The 17,771-nt window shown below is 42.0% G+C and overlaps 1 protein-coding gene across 3 annotated transcripts in view; it reads left to right on the forward strand.

The window, feature by feature from the left end:
- TNS2 (tensin 2) overlaps window positions 1-17,771 on the forward strand; it is a 156,203-nt gene that overhangs the window by 55,170 nt on the left and 83,262 nt on the right. The gene's annotated exons all lie outside the window — the stretch shown is intronic.

The following is a 17,771-nucleotide window of genomic DNA, read 5'->3' on the forward strand; positions in this document are numbered from 1 at the left end:
AATTCAACTGTATCAGTTGCATTTGCATTGATTCCTCCTCCATGGCTACCGAGCTGGAAATTAATCAGCAGCTGACAAGTTGGAGAAGACTGTGAAGAACAGAGAAGATCAGGGAGTGATGCAGAAGCTTTGTGTGGGGACTGACCTGAAGGTTATCAATTGCTTCCTTAGGGTTAGGATTTTTTTTTTAATGGAACAAATCAAGACACCCATGAAAATGTTTCTATAAGTCCATTCACATCTCAGCATGACAGTTTGGTGTTACAGGTAGTCCTCCAACTAACAACAGTTCATTTCATGCAGGGGTCTTCAAGCTTGGCCCTTTTATGACTTGTGGACTTCAACTCCCAGAATTCCTCCTGGCTGAGGAATTCTGGGAGTTGACGTCCACAAGTCATAAAAGGGCCAAGTCTGAAGACCCCTGCATTAAATGTCTGTTCAAAGTTACAGGAGCACTGAAAAAAGTGACTTATGATCATTTTTCACACTTACAACTGTTGCAGCATCCCTGTGGTCACGTGATCAAGATTCAGATGTTTGGCAACTGACTCATATTTATGACGGTTGCAGTGTCCTGGGACCATGTGATTCCTAATTGTGGCCTTCTAATAAGCAAAGTCAATGGGGAAAGCCAGATTCACTTAACAACCGTATTACTAACTTAACATACGCAACGATTCACTTAACAACTGTGGCAAGAAAAGTCGTAAAATGGGGCAGAACTCACTTAACGAAAGTTTCACTTAGCAACCTAAATTTTGGACTCAATTGTGGTCGTATCTCGAGGACTACCTGCAGATTATTATAGGTTTTCTTGAGTGAATACAATCAGCTCTGACTGTCCATGAAGGGCGTTCGCATCTAGGCTAGATCAATTTCAGATGTACATATTAAGAAGTTTATGATGGGACATAATAAAAACTCTTTGAGAACCTGAAAACAGTATTTTGAGCATCTGAAAGCAGTGGCTTTTTTTTCCTGAACTAAACTGCTGACGTTTTGTCTTTATCAGGATGCAGACCAGAAGGGAAATCCTTCTTTAAAGGTTTTTTTTTTTTAACAATCCTGAGACAGGAAGGATGGAGTTGGTACATTTGTGTGGCCCACCTATCAAGTGCTCCAGTTTGGGGACATTTCTTTGTGATAACCTTGCCCTTTACTTCGATGCCTGTTTGAGTATTTACGTATTAGAATACTGGATTAAAGCTGAAAAGTGTAATAGTAAAAAAAAATATGGGATCCCAGGGAATGCACAATTTTTCAAAACGATATTTTAGGCCGCTAAGTATCACAAGAGGCAGGGCAACAGTTTCAAGAGGGAGGCCAAATACTCTTAATTTCCTCCTCCTTTCTCCTCCTTCCTTGTGCCACTGTAATTAGGCAGTTTGCACTGGCTTTGACGGTTTTTAAGCAGGCTTTAGAGGCCACAAAAGAGAGACCGAAGCACCATATGTTACCCCGCCGTCTGTCAACTCCTGCATTAGTTGGCAGCTCTTTTATGACCACTTGGCTTCTGTGCTTTTGGCAACGCTGAGAGTTGGTTGTGGCTGTTGCTGAACAATTGTGTTGAAATGTCCAGGAATGTAACTAAAAGGACAGTCTCTTGGATAGGTTTTCCAAACCTTTGATTTAGGTTTCGTGTACAAAAGACGGGGGTTTGCCTAACCAACCATTTTCCAAGCAGGTCAGCCGTCAAGAAGGAAATGGGGGGGGGGGAGAGAGAGAGAGAGAGAGAAAGAGAGAGAGAGAGAATGCCCAAACATGTACATACCTTTCTTCATTTCTACCATTTCATTCCAAACAGCTGGAAAGCCCAAAGCAAGGAAAAGAAGGGGATGGGTGAGAGCCAGGAAATGACATTAATCATAAAGTATGGCAAGGAAACAGACCGGATTAGTTTTCCTCTTTACAATGATCGAGCTGTGCATGGCAGGGAAGCCAGCCAACTAATTTGCTGGCCACAGTGGAATAGGCAATATTGAGTTTTGTTCTCAGATAGGCAGGGGAGTGAGTTTTTGTTGTGTTTTTTGTGGTGTTTTTTTTCAAAGCACTGATAGCTTGACAAATCCTATTTTCGTTCCTGGCCTCTGAAGCCCTGCCTTCTATTCTTAAGCTTTGACCAATTCCCATCTGATTTTCCGGAGTTAAGGAACACTGTGTCCAGCTGGCTGGGAACCTCCCATTCCTTACACAACTTAGTGGTGCAGGAAGTTGGAGAACACTGCTGCGACTGCCCCTAGATTAACCATAAACTGCCAGAGAGTGTGCTTTTGAGAGAGCACCGTGGCTCCATTTCATTTTTCTGAAGGATTGTTGTGAGAAGGGAATGGGAGGAATTAACGCAGAGCCCGTGCTTACGTCACGCGCAGTGGGTCCGTCGGCAAAACCCCTGTATCCTATCTGTTCTTTCTCCCCTCTTGGATGACCAGTGATAAGACTGGGCAAGTTTCGCTTGGAGGCCTCCAGACTCTGATCCTTAATCAGAGGCTGCCAAAGGCACAGGCAGGATGTAGTTGGAATGGAACTGTGCTTGCTACTGATTTCCTTAGAAAAACCTGGTGGATTGATTTTGCTTAATGTCCAGAATCCTGTTTACGATGACTAGTCTGCAGGATGTAGCGTGGCTCAGTTGCACCAACTTCTCATCCTTGTGCTTTCTAAGCAGCTCTTATTGTGGGTCCGTCTGGAGTTGAACTCCACCTGATCTCAGCTTGCTTTCTGCTCAGCCCCACCTAGAAATGTATGCACTCCAAGCCATAAGCTCCTAACCAGACTGTTTGCAAGGTGATTAAATATGCATTGTTGACACCCAAGGCCAGGATGGAAACCGTGGCTTGTTGTGATGGGCATTTTGTCAATTGTTCCCCTTTCCCCTCCCCTCCCCCCCAATGGAACCCTATGGCTCAAATTGCTGGTTTGTAAGAATACAGGGTAGTCCTCAACTTACAACTGTTCATTTAATGACTGTTCAAAATTACAAGAGCACCAAAAAGAGTGACTTGTGACCATTTTTCACACTGACGACCTTGGCGGCGGCCCCACCATCACGTGATCTAAATTCAGACGCTTGGCAATTGGTTCACACTTAATGACCGTTGCTGTGTCCCAAGGTCATGTAAATCACCTTTTGCAACCTTCTGACAAGCAAAATCAATCAATAGGGAAGCCAGATTCGCTGAACAACCGGGTTGCTAACTTAACCAACTTTTTTTTTTATCCCATTTATATCCCGCCCTTCTCCGAAGACTCAGGGCAGCTTACAATCTAAGCACAAATCAATGTGCTTAGCAATAGCCTTCATTCTATGTATATGCCTGCTTATTAGGGCTTTCGCCCCCCCCCCAGAGGCATTATTACAAAGTCAGCTTAATTGCCCCCAACAATCTGGGTCCTCATTTTACCTACCTCGGAAGGATGGAAGGCTGAGTCAACCTTGAGCCTGGTGGGATGCGAACCTGCACTAATTGCAGGCAGCTGGTGTTACTTAAGGAGGCATTAGCCCACTGCTCCACCAAGGCTCTGCAGTGAGTCCCTTAACAACCGTGGCAAGAAAAGGTCGTAAAATGGGGCAACACTCACTTAACAAAGGTCTCACTGAACAACAGAAATGTTGAGCTCAGTTATGGCCGTAAGCCGAGGACCACCTGTAGATGGATAAGTGTTCTAATCCAGCATTGATATTGCAAGAGAAAATGTTATAAAAACATTGATCTTGATTTCCCTTGAAATGTACAACCTCAGAGCTTGAGAATTTAGCAGGACAGAAATGGTGTGTTTTGTGTGTGTGTGTGTGTGTGTGTGTGTGTGTGTGTGTGTAGATAATAGATAGAGGTCTAGCTCTGCATGCCTGCATGTTGTAAGGCTGCCAAAAATATCTCCCTCCCTCTGCAATTTATATCTGCTCTCTCATCTGTGTTTGTTTCTAACTGTCTGCATAGATCTTCCTCTCCCCAACTGTGTGAAAGAGAAATGTTAGTGCCTGACATTCCATTCTGAAGACCATGTTCTGAATTTCAGCATCCTCTCTCTTGGGAACGTCCTGTCACTTTCTGCATCTCACGTTCTGTGACTGAAGTCAACATAGAAAGGACACCAGCCTTCCTTGTGTATTGCCTCTCCTGGGCTTCTTGCTTCTTGCCATTCTTCCTAGACCAGCCAGAGATGAGAACGGCCTGAGCCAGGGATTAAGTCAAACCACCGCTGTAAGGAGGCACTAAGGGCTGGTGCGCAATTTATGCCTAGTAGAGGTAGACCTCGACTTACGTTCCTTTAGGGACCGTTCAAACTTACAACTTGCAACCGTTTCAGCATCCCCACCGTCACGTGATCAACATTCAGACGCTTGGCAGCTGACTCATATTTATGACGGTCGCATTGTGCCAGGGTCACGTGATCACCTTTTTTGCGACCTTCTGACGAGCAAAGTGGTGGTTGGGGAAGCCAGATTCACTTAACAGCCGGGTTACTCATTTAACAAGTGTGTTGATTCACTTAACAACTGTGGCAAGAAAAGGTCGTAAAATGGGGCAACACTCACTTAACAGACATCTCACTTAGCGACAGATTGCAATTGGGCTCAGTTGTGGTCGTAAGTTGAGGACTACCTGTAGAGGAAGACCACTTTTTGTGACTCAGCGTGGCTGCCATGCTGTCACGTCGTTCCCTTTTGTCATCTTCTTTCACACCTTTTCCATCATTTGTCCTTCTGCTGCCTCAAAATATTGTCTACCTCTCTTATTCCTCTGTCTGTGTAAAATTCCTCCACACCTCTCTCCACCAGCTCTGTCTTCACTCCTGGCTGTATAGCATAAGCCCTTCATCCTTCACATTCAAAATCTTGATCTCATTTATTTATTTATTAGATTTAGATCCTGCCTTCCTGTTCAGACGACATTCAAGGCAGCTCATAGCTAATAAAAATACAGTCGATAAGGCATGAGAGTTAAAAGAAGGATGTTGAAAACCAGATCAGTTCAGCTAACAATTGGTGAAAAAGAGGTGTGGGGTTTTGCCATTTTTCTAAAGACACAATTCCATTCCTTATGGAATGCACATGAGACAGATAAACTTCTAAATTGCAAGCAGGTTGGAATAAACAATAGTAAATGGAAATTAAGAGGGTTGTTATTAGGAAGATCAATATATATATATAATTAAATGAATCTCACTAGTACTCCTTCCAGGCTTGTTACAACTAGGGGCCATTTTGTCACGGAAAGTTAAATTTGTCAAACTGGACAAGTACAAATAGTCCTTGTTTAGCAACTCCCTCATTTAGTGACCATTTGCATGATTATAGAGGTAATGAAAAAAGTAAATTTGCAACCAATCTTCAAAATTTATGACCTTTGTAGGTCTGTCAAGCAAAGGAAAGCTGTAGTAAAGTGATAAGAACAGTTGTGGTTTCACTTAGCAACCACTTCACTTAACCACCGAACCGCTAATCCTAATTGTGGTTGCTAAACAAGCTCTGAGCGGCTCGCCTTAGGTAGAGAAGGCATTTCCCAGCATTGCCGCCTGATGCATGAATTGGTTGGTTGAATTAGTTGAATTGGAGATGCCAGGAATTAGATCTTCTGCATATAGTCAGGCAGTCCTCGACTTACGACCACAACTGAGCCCAACATTTCTGTTGTTAAGCAAGACAGTTGTTACGTTAAGTGAATTTTGCCCCATTGTGTGACCTCTCTTGCCTCGTTTGTTAAATGAATCACTGCAGTCATTGAATTGGTAACACGGTTGTTAAGTGAATCAGGCTTCCCCCGTTGACTTTGCTTGTCAGGAGGTTGCAAAAGGGGATCACGTGACCCCGGGAGACTGCAACCGTCATAAATACGAGTCAGTTGCCAAGCATCTGAATTTCGATCACGTGACCACAGAGATGCCGCAACGGATAAAGTATGAAAAATGGCCATAGGTCACTTTTTACAGTGCCGCTGCAACTTTGAACGGTCACTAAACAACCCGTTGTTAAGTTGAGGACTACCTGTACAAAGCAGGAGAAGACTGCTCCCCATAATGCTGAGCCGTTCTATATGGACACTGTTTCCCATGGCTTTTATTTTTTTTTTCCAGAGATGGACATCCTTTGCTCCTGGAATCACCTATTTCCCTTAAAATTGTTGGGGGCTGTGGGAGGGTGAGAATTTTGGAGGCACAATCTGTAGTGCTGTTTCCTGCTATTCTAAGGCAGGAGACATACACAACGGAACTGTTATAGCTCAAAGAGGCTCAACACAGCTTCAGATAAAAATGTTCCACCTGCAAAATACCTGAGGAAGAAAAGAAAAAAATTAAAATCTCACCCGCATGTATGATATTTCCTCACCAATTTGGGGCTCCCTCACTCTCTACAGCTCTTGCCTTGCAGAAAAAAAACCACGTAGACGTGGCTTCTAGCCATCAAAAATTGCCCATCTCTGCCTAACGTAACCCACACCGCACCTCTCTTCTTCCTCTGCCCCACCTCTGTTATAAAAGCATTGTTTCAGATTTTGGCAGACTGAACTCTACCTCAGAAGAGGGCCCCGGGTTGTGCATATATATATATATATATTTAATTCCCATAATGAGTTTGGATGGCGAAATATCTATTCCTTTGATACCAAATCTCAGCCGATGTAGGTTGTTGCGTAGGTTGTTGCAGTGTAAACACAGCCCATTCTCATGACAGGCCTGTTGTATAGCTGCGGGGGGGGGGGGGAGAAGCAATTCAGCTGACACATAATAGCAGCCACTCATTTCACAGCAGTACAACCAACCAACTTCAGTGAGTAAACATGTTGTTCTGGACTCAGTGCGGGAGGAGGGGGAACTGGTGCCCCAGCTCCGCGTGGAGTCCAATTACGAAAGAGCCATCGCCTAGCCCAGCTCCTTGCTTTGGTTAACCTCCTCAGCTCGTGGCAAAAGCTGAGGACGCCTGGCCCAACCCGCCATCCAAACCGGGTGTCCGTCTCCACAACTTGGTGCAGATTTGGTGAATGCAGGTGAGGTGAATAGCTTGGGCTGTGTGCCTTCTGTATGTGCGTGTCCCTTGTTTATATGACAGATGCCTCTTTTTGATCAGGAACGCTAGCGCGCCTTTTTTCAGGGAACACAGATGGATCTCATTTAAGTCCTTTTGGAAAGATTTTATGCTGTGAGTCCTGACATTCTCCAATGCCTATGATGACAGGAATTTATGGAGCCGAAGTCACCTGGATTTGTACGAGGAATTATGGGAGCTGTCATCCCGTATTTCCAGAAATCACCTAGTTCAACGTCCTTTTGTATGGATATGGATATGATTATCCTTTGTGTGAACTATGACACTGGGGAGTTAAAGGACGGGTTCCCTGGAATGGCTATGTTTTTAGCGCTCTCTCTGCATTTAAACCTTGTTAGCAATTGTTTGAGCCAGAAGTTAGATAAATGGCTAGGAGTGGTGCACTTACTCCTGTGTTTTCTCCTAAAGGAACTTTTTCTGGACAGAAAGATTCAGAGCATTGAGAGGAGAAATGGAAGGATGATCACTGTGGAGTGAGAGATTGCAGAACAGTTCATTCCACTCACAATAATGATGATTTCACATGAGTGTGGTTTAAAAGACAGTGGAGCCACCTGTGGGCCTTTGTTTTGTGTGACTTATTTGAATAGATAGATAGACAGACAGACAGACATGTATCATATGCATGCGCACGCACACACACACACAAACTGTGTGTGTGCATATTAATGTACCGGTATATATGTATGTGTATGTGTGTGCGTGTATGTATGTATGCGTGTATGTATGTGTGTGTGTGTATATACCTTAGGGAGCACCTGCTACCAGCATCAGCTTCCCATCGTCCTGTGCGCGCCCACAGGGAGGGCCTCCTTAGGGTTCCGCCGGTTAGAGGTTGCCGGCGGGTGATTCCCAGGGGGAGGGCGTTCTCTGTGAGTGCGCCCGCCCTTTGGAACGAACTGCCGATGGAGCTTCGGACTGCCCCCGACCTTCGCTCTGAGGACTTTGAGAAAAGAGAACCAAATGAAGTAAAACTGTTCATAGGTTTATTAGAACAGGATTCTTTTATGAGTTCGCCCTCTTTAACCACCTCTGTTGAAACAGTGCTAAAGATCAGGGAGCTTTGGGTCAATCCATAAAGATGGGAATAGTAGGTTGTAACATTCAGTCTGACGTCTCTTCCTCCCCCCCGCCACACCACCACCAAAGGTCCACATTGGAGCATCCCCTCAGCATATTGCTCATAGTAAGCTCATAGGCCTGATTTTTAAGTTGTCTGCAATGTGATTTTTAAGCCATTGGTCTACCAATGTGAACTGCCAGGAATCTTGGTCAGAGTTTGCTGCTCTATGTCCCAAACAAGCTGGTCAGTTGGAAAGGTTCTTGGCAGACCCTCTACTGCTGACCACACAGAGGGAAAAGAGCAAGAACTCTTCGCTGGCGTTTCCAAGCAAATTATCAGAAGGCTTGAGAAGACATAAAAACTTCGATAGCTTGAATTCTTCACGAATGAAAGAGGAATTATATCTTGTCCAAACAAATGCACTTTCTTTGGACTAATGAAAATGTAGTCTACAAGATGGGACATATATACTGTATAGAGAGAGGGAAATGGGCTGACAGCCATTTTTCCCACTTTCCTTTCTATTTTGTAAGTTTGCATTTGAACAGACTAAAGCCCGTAAGAGGCTTCTAGTCACCAATAAATGTAGATAATATATTTTTTCTAATCAAAGAAGTCGATTTCTCCATTTCAGCAAAATTGGTCAGTTTCAGCCACCATTCCTCCATAGTGAGTGTATCAAATCTTTCTGTGCTTATGGTAATATCACTGCAGAAATCGTATATGGAAAGAATCTTCCATGACTTTTTTTCCTGACTTTTAACGTCTCTGCTGTTCTCCCAGCAAGAGGATCAGTAACAAAGAGCGCAATTCATAGCTATTTATAGTTAAGGCTGCTGCCATGCTGGGCCCTGGCTGAATGCTCCATTCACTAGGCCTTGTGTACACACAGTTTCATACAGAGCGCCCTTTGGTCTTGTCTTCCTTTCCTTGCAAGGAGAGAACTACATATCCCACGAAATCTCTTGATTGCTAGCCTGTTCAGGCCACTTTCCTACCGGTAGCTCTGTCCTTGCAGCCCTTGTGTCATCAGGGCTGGGTGCCTCCCCTCTTCCCAACCTCACCCTTATTATAAGGCTTGCTGGTTGGCATTGCTCTTGCTTCTGTTTAGAACTTTTGCAGGGGGAAAAAAACATTTTCTTGTAAAGACTCGTTGCTTCTCCTCTCTTGCTACCAACCCTGAACAAGCCATCTAATCAATCGTTTGTTTGGGATACTTTCTGCTACTAGCAGCTGTGTTCCTTCCATTGAGTTGCCTGTGGCTTCAAGCAAGATCAGTTCTGGCATACGGAGGGGCTCGTTTCTCGTTTTTCTGTTTATCACAAAAGAATTTTCCGCCTCTGTTTAGTAGGGGGTAGACTTGTCTGTTATGTAATTGTAATGTATTGGGCTTGCTTTGTTAAGAGAACACCACGTAGTAATTGCTGGAAGGCTGTTTGAGCAGGGAAGCTAGCTAACGGCTCCCAGCTCCTCAGACAACCCGTCTCCAGCACTGCTATTGGTTGCCCCTAGGGCGGCAATAGGTTGCTTCAAACCTATTAGCCGCCGCCTAGGGGCCAGGATATAAATTGCTGCATCTGCAGCCCTGTTCCCCAGTTCAGATCCTGCAAGCAATAAACCATGATCTTTGCTGAACTCACTCGCCTCGTCTTCATTCCTGCGCAACGAACCCAGTACACAACAGTAATCACTTTGCATCTTGCTTTTTCCTCCAAAAAAGCTCAAAATGGCATATCAAAATTCCTATTTTCCCCCTAGTTTACTTTCAGCAGAGCCCTAGGAAATAATTAAGGGAAGCTGAGAATGTGAGGTGTGCCATGTCACCACTGTCACCAGCAGAGAGCAGACCCCAGTTTGCTAATCCTGTCTATCCTCGTTGTTGCAACTATAAATGTTGAACAGGTGGTATGACCAAGAAACCTAGCCAAAAGCAAAAATCAGAAGGAATGAATGCAAATGGGCATTCATCTTGAAGCAGAGGCAGAGAAGGGCTTAGAAATGTTTCTAATGTTTGCTGAGCAACTTCTTGTTTTTGTTATTTTTTTGACATACCATTATGACTGGATCGTAGGCATAGCTTAAGAATCTCCAAGGTCAGAGGTAGGGTTTTCCCCCATGCAGTAGGATTCTTGTTTGTGGGTGAATGGGAATTTTAATTTAGGTCTTTCTGGTCTATATCGTGCTGGCTTTTCCCATAAGCACTCTGTTTGACTCCAGAATCTGGCAAGACTTGATGTACATTAGCCTTCTCGCAACCTGATGCTCTCCAGATGTTTGGTGATAGATTTCCCCCAATATGGATGCCCTCCTGGTGTGCGTGATTCAACACCGAGAATTCTTCACCTTGGCTGTGATGGCTGGGAATTATATGAGTTGAAATACACAGGTGGGGTGGGAGGGAAGATGGTTGGGGAATGGAGTCTTAGGAAGGCAACTTTCCGAATTGCTACCCTATATGGCCAGTGAATGGTTATCAGTTCTAGGATTTGTGGTCCCAGGTTGGACAAGACATCCAGTTTGTGGATCTAAGCTGCTGTGAATCTTTTTATCAGAACTTCTGATTCAACAATCAGAAATCAGGTGCTAAATGAAAGTTCAAGCATGGGAAGCCCTGAGCACCTAGCCAGTCAACATTTATGATCACTACCAGAACCCCAGTTTAGAAGTTCTTTCACACCAAAATTCATTCTTGTGGCCTCCCAAATACTCTTTCTCACAACGGTTGCCATAGTTAGATAACGAAGAATGTTTGCCACTCTGAATCAGTAGGAAATCAGTTGTAATCTTCAAATAATAATAATAATAATAATAATAATAATAATAATAATAATAATAATAATAATAATAATAATAATAATAATAATAATAATAAGAAGAAGAAGAAGAAGAAGAAGAAGAAGAAGAAGAAGAAGAAGAAGAAGGTTGTTGTTGGAAGGGACCTTGGAGGTCATGTAGTCCAACCCCCTGCTCAGGCAGCAAACCCTACACCATTTCAGGCAAATGGCTGTCCAGTCTCTTCTTAAAAACTTCCAGTGTTGGAGCATTCACCACTTCTGGAGGCAGGTTGTTCCACTGGTTAATTGTTCTAACTGTTAGGAAGTTTCTCCTTAGTTCTAGGTTGCTTCTCCTTTTGTAGAGAAGTCCCTAATTTAACTGTGCATTGTATGAAGAAATGTCTGTATGCTTTCTAGTCCTTTTTGACTCCTGGTGGCTGCTTGAACAAGTTCCTGCAGTTGTCTTGATAAGGATTTCCAGAAGTACAGTAGTTTATCCTTACTTTCTTTCCAGAGCTGTGAGAGAAGGACTGGCCCAGGATCACCCAATTAGCTTCATGCCTAACGAGGGCGTCTCCGTGGTCATGTGGCCGGCATGACTGGACGCCAAAGGCGCACAGAACGCTGTTACCTTCCCACCGTAGTGGTCCCTATTTTTCTATTTGCATTTTTACCTGCTTTCGAACTGCTAGGTTGGCAGAAGCTGGGACAAGTAACAGGCGCTCACTCTTATTCTTCACTATTCACTTAGAAGTCCAAGTATTATGACAGAAGAAGAAATCGTTTCATACCCAGGTTTTCCATACCATGTATAATTTCATGATACCCTTGCTTATTTTTCCTTCTAAATAGAGCCAAAAGATTTAATAGTTTGTTGTAGCACAATTGCTCCATCACCAATTCCTTTGTGAGATTAGATTCAGCCTTTGGTTCTTTTTTAAATCACTCTTGTTTTTTTCAAATAATGGAGACCAGGCTAGAGTAGAACAAATATACAGCAGAGTCCATTCTTCAGCAACATCTACCACTGGAATATAGAACCAGGCTGCCATGAGAATCGGATGTGTGTTACTTACAGGTATGTTCCTACATTCATCTGTGAAAGGTTGAGAGGTGTATCAGTGTTTCAAAACCTGTCCTGTTGTTACTGTGGTCACCATTTGGTTTGAGTAAGCCTAGAGGCTGGTGGAATTATTGGTGAGAATGCTGATCATGGTTTTGATGAGCTTTCAATTTCTGAAGTTGCATGATAATATAGAGCAGCATTCCAGAACCGTCTCTCTCTCTCTCTCTCTCTCTCTCTCTCTCTCTCTCTCATTTTTTTGGGTGGGGGCTTGAGAGTTGCAGTTGGAATGCAGCTCTGTTTCCATCAGGACTGCTGTTTTGTTTCTGGTTTATCTAAGTAGCTTCAGAATTTAAACTAAAAAATAGGGGAAGAGCTGGAAGATATCTCATCTTTTAAGTCACATAAATTGGACTGGGATGGAAAGGGATTGTTGGAAAAAAGCTATGTAAATCCATCCATGTAAGAGGAATTTAATTTAATGTAATTTCTGTTACTACTAGTAGCTGTTTCATTCCATTTCATTTGAATGTAATTTCTCTTGTTAGCTTTATGTAAATTTCAACCATCGGCGTTTCTAAGTAATTGTTATTTTCAAGTTCCATGTCAAGATCAAAGTATTCTTTATTTCTGATCAGAGGGTTTTTTGCATTTTTTCTTTTGCAACTTTGATTCAAATAAATGAATCAAAAAACATGTCAAAGGTATTGTTCTGAACAAAGGCTGATGAATTGCAGAATGGGATGTGGAAAAAAAAGAAGACTATTCCAGGAAATCCTACTTTGCATTCATGTGTGTAGTCCTTTCAGTTGCAAAGATGTACATTTTAATCAAGAAAATATTGGTCACAACTGGCCACAATTACAATTCAAATTTCAATTAAAATAACAGAGTTCATGCATTTGTACAGTTACACATTTTCAAATTCAGTTAACGTGAACAAAGAACCAAAATTAATGAACAGCAGGGAACTAGGCAAAATCAGATTGCAAAATTTTGCATAATTTATACTACAGAAACCAAAATTTCCTTATAACCTTGGGGTGTGTTTGTGTCTGGTAGGCATGCCAAGCTCTGCATATTACATCAATTTTAGTTTGGCATTTAGGAGCCTTTCATACTACAAGGTGTGACTATTATTGCTCAATAATGATTGAGGTAAGTTGCTTAAAGAATGGGCAAGCAATGAGAGCGATTTCCCAGTCTTACTTTCCATGTATCCCCAAAAGAGATTTGGAATTTCAGAGTAATAATAGCATTTCTATAACTTAAGAGGGGGAATAATCTTCTCTATCAACTGATTCTAAGTTAAAGTAACATGAAATTATTTACACATTGAGCTGAAGTTTTCCAGGGATGGAATCATACGAATTAAGGCAAAATAAGATAACCATAGATTACAGTTATAAACTTGACACGTGAAAAATAAATAATTCATGACTCTAGGAGACATCCATCCGTTTTTAGGTTTCCTAAAGAATTAAAATATTGAAGTTGCAGCTTCTTTTTAAGATTTGTTGCCAAGAACTGGAAAACAGCAGCAAGCAATGAAGCTCAGTTTCTTTCAGGGGGATCTGAATTTTATTTTTTTAACTTATTGTAATTGGGTTTTTAATCAGAGTTATAGGGGTTTTAGATTTTAATTCAGGAAAATTTAATCTATTTTAATTGGTATTAATTTTTGTATTGTAATGTTGTTTTAATTGCCTTGTGAACCGCCCTGGGTCCTACGGGAGAAGGGCGGTATATAAGTTTAATAAATATAATATATATAATATAATGTGGCTGAACATTAATTCTTAGTAAAATAGAGGTAATGCACAAATAATCAAAGATCCAGAAGAATCAACTTTGCTAAAATGGAACAACCATGGCATTTGCTTTTTGAATGTCGACAAGTGTGTTGACAGGGATAGGTCAACAAACTTATAGGCTTTCAAAAAGCCTTTGACAAAATCCCTCACCACTGGCACACTCAGCGGTCATGGAATAAAAGGACAGGTGTTCTTGTAGATTGGTAACTGGCTAAAGGACAGGAAATAGACGATAGGAATTAATGGGCCATTTTCAACATGAGGAGAGATCCCCATGAGGAGAGATCTATTAGGACCATTATTTTTAATTTGTTTATGCAATGGTGTATAGGCAGCAAGTAATGAATTGGACAAGGGTATTGGTGTCAGACTGTAGAAAATTACAGAACAATTTCCGCAAAGAGTTTTGCAAACTGGATGTACGGGTCTCGAGATGACAAAGACAATCGAATATAAGCAAGTACAAAGTGACTGCATTAAAAAAAAATAAAAATCTGACTTTTCAAATACAGTGATGGGATCTAAGCTGGCAGTTTTTGACCAGGAATGGGACTTTGGAGTCATGGTGGAAAAAGCTCAATGAAAAAAATAAACAATGGGGGCTGCAAAGGAAGTCAAATTCCATGATTCAGATCATTGGAAGTGGACTGAAATGGACCTGCCAAAATAGCAATACTGTCGATGGTCAGGCTGCAGTTGAACCTCACTAATCCTAAAGGACATGACCTCATGACACAGCCTTCCTATTATCCCCAGAGCACAGCCAAAGTCTTCTGGTTTCAGATTGATCATCTCTTCCACTCTAAATAGTTCTTTCTAGCTACTTTGGCAGGAGTCATGGTGATAACCAGCTTCATTGCCCTGCAGGCCTGTAGTTACATTCTCATCTTCATTGCCTTAAAACCTTAAAAGATTGCTCAGAAGAAACTCATCGGAGCAACATCTCTGCACATCGTATTCTGTAACTACAGTGCCACTAGACAGAAAGCCCTGTTCCCAGAGTTATCAGGTATCTGATCAGCAAAGGAGGACACGGACAATGAGAAAGGAGGGCAAAGGAGGAGCCACTAACTGTTTATCTTTCTTGGCATCTGCAACAACTATTTCACTGAAAAACTGCAAAAAAAATGTACTTGGGTCTATACGTATATGAAATTACTTTTTCTAGCATCAGAAAGGCAGGTTTTCCAGTTATAATATTTTTCAGACAAATACATCTTTTCAAGAACAAATGCTATGGCAATATAGCATCGACAGTGGCACACTTTTCACACTTCCATTATAGAAATAATATGACTCATTACGTGATCTACAGACTGCCGTGATCATAGATCTGCAGGGGCTGGAATTAGGGAATAACATACATCTAGGCTGCGGAGTCTGTCTAGCTGCAGTACACAAAAGTTCGAATAACTACATTTATTTAAGAAATGTATGTTAAATGTTATGCAAGTGGTCCCTGCTCTCCCCCCAAACCCCAGGATATTCAAAATGCCAAACAATATTTCATTTTAAAGTTATTCCTGCAGGATAGATGACATGAGGATAATAAGGGGGACATATCCTAAAGTTTGTTGGATGTCTGATAACCGTAAGGTAAGGTAAAGGTAAAGGTTCCCCCACACATGCGTGCTAGTCGTTTCCGACTCTAGGGGCCGGTGCTCATCTCCGTTTCAAAGCTGAAGAGCCAGCGCTTGTCCGAGGACGTCTCCGTGGTCATGTGGCCAGCATGACTAGACGCCAAAGGCGCACGGAACGCTGTTACCTTCCCACCGTGGTGGTCCCTATTTTCCTACTTGCATTTTTATGTGCTTTCGAACTGCTAGGTTGGCAGAAGCTGGGACGAGTAACAGGCGCTCACTCTGTTACTCGGCACTCGGGATTCGACCCGCCAAACTGCTGACCTTCTGATCGACAAGCTCAGCGTCCTAACCCACTGAGCCACCGCATCCCTCTGATAACCGTACCTGACATCATATCAGCAAGACTCCTTAAAACTCTGCAAAGGGTTGTCAGTTCGTTTGTCCTTTAAATAAAAATTACGATTGTGCCACCAAATACGTGTACAGAGGCAATGAACCTCAGGCTAAGGTTAAAACTGTTTATTGCCTTCCCTCACCTTCTCCCAAGTCTTAAATAGGGAGAAAAACAGCAGCTCTTGTTCCTTCTGTTTGTTTAGTTTGAGAAAATACATTAATCTGGTTTATATGTAGCTGCTTCCAACAGAACATCGGCTGTTGACCTGGCACCCAGCATTTCAGGAAGATTTATCTCATGAACCCTTAGCACGCACATTCTTGAAATTTGTGGCGGGTGTATTCAAGGCTTGCATTTTGTGGAGAAATGTTCAGCGCAGTTGTTATTGTTGTTTGGCATGTCACAATGTTCCCAGTCATCTTCTGTTCCTTCTCAAGAGAGTGGATTAATTTTGAGTTTGTGTTTTGCAAGAATTTGCACATTATAGAACAAACACTCATCAATGGATTTAGCTAAGCAAATTTCAGTTTGATGGGTCAGTTTGAGATCTATAGAGCTATAGCTTTGGTTTGATTTTAATTGACGGCTTCATTTTTTTTTAAAAAAAGTTCTGACATAATTAGGCAATATGTATATGCACGAGTGTGAATGTATACGCACACATGGGTGTGTTTTTTTATACCCATTTCAATAAACTGCTGCGTGCAAGCACCATCTTTAAAAAGTTGTAAGGGAGATTGTGTTCGCATGTTGCATCACGCCACAGTAGATAGAGTTGGCTTGTTTTGGCTCATTGTGATGGGTTAATGTAACACTGAATGATGAATCATGAAATGTACTTCAGTATGCTGCATGAAACTTGTCTCAAAGTTATTAAGCAATTTTAGTTAAAGTAGTGTAATACAGTATTTATTTATTAAATTTTTATTCTGCCTTTATTATTATTTTTATAAATAAGTCAAGGCAGGGAACATATTTAATATTGTACTCCTTTCTCTTCCTATTTTCCCCACCACAATAACCCTGTGACATAGGTTGGGCTGAGAAAGAGAGGTTAACTCAAGAGCTCCCAACCAACTTTCATGCCTAAGGTGGAACTAGAAAGCACAGTCTTTCTAGCCTAGTGCCTTAGCTAGCTGTGGCTATAATCCATGATGTCTGGTTTAGTTGCATTTGATCAACTGACTTTAGTTCGTACTTCAGTAAACCATAGTTGAAACAAACTAAGGCTCTCACACGTGTTAATGCTTCATCTGTGAAAGAGCCTTGGTGGAGCAGTGGGCTAATGCCTCCTTAAGTAACACCAGCTGCCTGGTGCAGGTTCGAGTCCCATCAGGCTCAAGGTTGACTCAGCCTTCCATCCTTCCGAGGTAGGTAAAATGAGGACCCAGATTGTTGGGGGCAATTAGCTGACTTTGTAATAATGCCGCTGGGGGGGGTGAAAGCCCTAATAAGCAGGCATATACATAGAATGAAGGCTACTGCTAAGCTTGTAAGCCGCCCTGAGTCTTCGGAGAAGGGCAGGATATAAATGGGATTTTAAAAAAATGTGCTGTTTAAAAGTAAAATATATCCTTTTGGTTTTAGAACTACTCCTCTAGTCATGGGCTGTTATAATTGTTGAGCAGAAATACAGTTATAATGGCTAAGATATAATTGAGCTGCATCTTTCTGACTTGTTCCAACAGAGGTTGAGCAACAAATACTTTTAGAAAGAGGGAGAAGTAGGATGGAGAAATCAATTCCCTGTCGCTTATGGCTGTTGGAGACACACTATCTCTTTCACAGGGCCTTTTATTTTATGACAAGGTTAATAGTAGTTGGTAGGTCTGACCTCTATGAATGTGCTTAATCCTAAAAAAAACAAAAGAGGCGTCTAAGCTGGTTCTTACTGCTGGATCTTGTGAAATATGCGAAAGTTAATTCCGTGTTGTGCAAACAAATCCCGAATTTATTTTCAATTACCTTTCTTAGCATGATGTGCCAGTATGTACATTATAAAGGAAAGACTAAGGCACTGAGAAATTACAAATAA

This window comes from Vipera berus (genome assembly GCF_964194415.1).
Source record: "Vipera berus genome assembly, chromosome: 2".
NCBI classification, from domain to species: domain Eukaryota; kingdom Metazoa; phylum Chordata; class Lepidosauria; order Squamata; family Viperidae; genus Vipera; species Vipera berus.